Source organism: Piliocolobus tephrosceles, chromosome 8 (assembly GCF_002776525.5).
Source record: "Piliocolobus tephrosceles isolate RC106 chromosome 8, ASM277652v3, whole genome shotgun sequence".
In the NCBI taxonomy this organism is placed as follows: Eukaryota; Metazoa; Chordata; class Mammalia; order Primates; family Cercopithecidae; genus Piliocolobus; species Piliocolobus tephrosceles.
The window spans coordinates 60,338,969-60,342,777 of record NC_045441.1 but is presented as its reverse complement, the minus strand read 5'-3'; the positions used below and the strand labels follow the sequence as shown (position 1 = coordinate 60,342,777).

The window sequence follows — 3,809 nt, the reverse complement described above, 5'->3', positions numbered from 1 at the left end:
TTAGTAAAAATAATCACAAATATTCTACTCATGGGAAAATTTTTTATAGTTTAAAACTGACAAAACCTAGATATCAGTATAATTGATACCACGGAGGACGGTGGATCTCCCCAGGGTGGAACACCGGAATCGTCGTCCTCCTCCAGCCTCCCAGGTTCCTCCGCCACTCATCAGAGTCCTCCTTCGGCCGTTCCCGGCCGGGGCCTGCCAGGTGATGAGGGTTGAGTACCCTCTGGCGGGAGCCATGCAGCCCTGACTTCCAGAGCCCTTGGGGCAGCAGACTGGTTGATTCTTCCTAATCCTTTGATGAAAACTGTGACACAAGATGGCTGCAAATAAGCCCAAGGGTCAGAACTCTTTGGCCTTACACAAGGTCATCATGGTGGATAGCGGCAGTGTGGGCAAGTCAGCTCTGACTCTATGTGTCCAGAGTTGGTTCCTTCCTGTGGGTTCCTAGTATCTCTGACTTCAAGAAGGAAGCTGCCGACCTTGGCCATGAGTGTTACAGCTCTTAAAGGTGGCACAGGCCTGAAGAATGAGCTGCAGCAAGATTTATTGTGAAGAGCAAAAGAACAAAACTTCCATAGAGCAGAACACAACCCTCCCAGGTTGTGGCTGCTAGAAGGGGCCGCTAGCTTTTATTCCCTTATTTGTCCCCTCCCATGTCCTCCTGATTGGTCCATTTTACAGAATGCTGATTGGTCCATTTTACAGAGTGCTGATTGGTCCATTTTACAACCTCTATCTAGCTACAGAGTGCTGATTGGTGCAGTTTACAAACCTCTACCTAGCTACAGAGTGCTGATTGGTGGGTTTTTACAGAGCACTGATTGGTGCATTTTACAAACCTCTTGTAAGACAGAAAAGTTCTCCAAGTCCCCACTCCACCCAGGAAGACCAGCTGGCTTCACCTATCATGTACAGTTCATGTACAATGAGTTTGTGGAGGAATATGAGCCTATTAAAGCAGACAGCTATCAGAAGGGAGCTCGGGATGCGGAAGAAGTACAGATCTATATCGTAGATACAGCTGGGCAGGAGGACTACGCTGCAATTAAAGACAACTACTTCCTCTGTGTCTTCTCTATTACAGAAATGGAATCCTTTGCAGCTACAGTTGGCTTTGGGAACAGATTTAAGAGTAAAAGAAGATGTGATTATTCCATTTCTACTGGTTGCTAACAAATCAGATTTAGAAGATAGAAGGCGGGTTTCCATAGAAGAGGCAAAAAACAGAGCTGACTAGTGGAGTGTTAACTATGTGGAAACATCTGCTAAAACACGAGCTAATGCTGACAAGATATTTTTTGACTTAATGAGAGAAATTCAAGTGAGAAAGATGGAAGGCAGCAAAGAAAAGAGTGGAAAAAGAAGAGGAAAAGTTTAGCCAAGACAATCAGAGAAAGATGCTGCATTTTATAATCAAATCTCTCTTATCTTGACTATACTAATAAATATAATTTATAAGTATTGCCACTGAAGGCTCAACTGATTGAAATTACTTTAACATTTTGGTAACTGCTGTATATCACTGAAAGCATGAATTGGAACTGCAGTGAAATTCAAATTTACTTTATAAAGAAATTAATGTGGCTTCACCAAGAAGCAAAGTTCAACTTATTTAGTAATTTTCAACAATCATCATGGTCCTGAATGTAGTGTGTGAGCTTGTTTCTCGGGCAGTCTTTCCTGAAATATTAAAGAGGTGAGATGGGGGTGAGGAGAAGGAGGAAAGAGGACTTCCTCTGGTATTTTGTTATAAAGCTTACATTTAATATCATATTAAAATATCTTGGTCTTCCACTGCCTTGAAAAATGACAATTGTGAACATGATAAACTGTACCACTTTTTAAAACCATTGTTATGCAAAATTTAGAAGAAAAAGTTATTGGAATGGTTGTTGCATATAGTTAAACTGAGAGTAATTCATCTGTGAATCTGATTTAATTACCTGGTGATTAACTGAGTGAAGTAGTGTAAACTTGTACGTGCAAATTTTTGAATATGCCTTAATTTAGAAACAGAAAAATAGTTGGTTATATCATTCTGGGTGTGTTCTTACTGACACCAGGGGTCCACTGCCCCATGTGTCCTGGTGAGAAACTATATGCCCAGCATGGAGGACAGCTTTTGTATAGAAGATTCTTGAGAAGTAACTGCCTGCTAGGAGCCTGTCCAAATTTAAAATGTGTGCCATACTCTGGTTCTTGAAAATAAGATTCCAGAGCTCTTTGATAGCTTTTAATAAACTTCAAGTTCATTTAAAATGAAGGGCCAGCATATACTTGTAAGATAATTTTCGACTGCAAGGATTCAGCACCAGTTATGTTTGAATGAACACTGTTTTTCTCTAAGATGCTGGTCCCTGGAAATCACTTTCTGCCAGTGGTGAGCATGTAAGTGTTAAGTTTTTGATCTCCTGGGAGCAGGGCACAGGAAGAAAATGTCAATAGTGCTAATGCATTTTGCACTGTTGAATGAAGAACACTGTAGCTACATTTTCAGAGGTTAACATCAAGCAGTCAAACCTGCGTACAGTGCAGAAAACATGTTTGTCATACACTGACCAAACATCAGGCTGTGTCACCATTGTGTGGTGTTCCTGCAGGAAGAATTCTAACATGCTATTTGGGGACATAATTTCAGTGGAAAATATGCCACTGTCTGATATTTTTTTTCCTTTTGGCAGTGGAACTATGACAGTTGATTCAACAGAGTATTTTTTTCCTTTTGCTCAGTCCTGACTTAAACAGGTGAAAGATGTGTTCAGGCATTCCAGGTAACAGGTGTGTATGTAAAGTTAAAAATAGGCTTTCTAGGAACCCACTCCTTAGATATTACATCCAATTTCTCATGTTAAGTATTTGTCCTTAAAGGGTTTCAGACACACATCTTTCATTTTGTATTTCTCATAGGCTATGCCGTGTGCAGAATTCAAGTTACCAGTGTAACACTGGCCAGTGGGCCCAGAAATCTCCATGTGTACTCATTACAGTCTTATTTAACCAGAGGTCCTAACCACTAACATTGTGACTTTGTTTTGAGACCTTTCCTTTCCTGGGTACTGAGGTGCTGTGAGGCCAACTGACAAAGATACATCATGTGTCTAAGGCTGATGCCACTACCCGATTTGTTTAGTTGCAATTTGAGCCATTTAAAGACCAATACACTTCTCTTTAAAATACATATATTTAAATTAAATAATATACATATAATTTACACCCACAAGAATAGAGCAAGTAATAAGTATACTTTATACAAATAGTCAATAAAAATAAAGTTAATAGTTAAACCTGTACATTTTAATCACTTAAAAATATTTACGGGCCAGGCACAGTGGCTCATGCCTGTAATCCCAGAACTTTGGGAGGCCAAGGTGGGTGGATCACCTGAGGTGTGGAGTTCAAGACCCGCCTGACCAACATGGCGAAACCCTGTCTCTACTAAAAATACAAAATTAGCCGGCCGTGGTGGCACATGCCTGTAATCCCAGCTACTCAGGAGGCTAAGGCAGGAGAATTGCTTGAACCCAGGAGGCAGAGGCTGCAGTAAGCAGAGATTGCAACATTGCACTCCAGTGGGCAACAAAAAGTGAAACTCTATCTCAAAAAAAATATATATATATATATATATATGTATATATACACGCATATATATATGTGTGTGTATATATGTGTGTGTATATATATGTGTGTGTATATATATGTATCTATCTATATATCTGTCTATATATACATACATAGCTTTTATTGTTGCAGGCACTGTTTTAAGAGCTTTTTTAAAAAAGTAACTGATTTACTCTCATAAA

The 3,809-nt window shown here is 39.7% G+C and overlaps 1 pseudogene; it reads left to right on the top strand.

Moving 5' to 3' along the window:
* The first annotated feature begins 325 nt into the window (after window positions 1–325).
* LOC111545045 lies at window positions 326–1,422 on the top strand (annotated as a pseudogene).
* The last annotated feature ends 2,387 nt before the right edge of the window (window positions 1,423–3,809 follow it).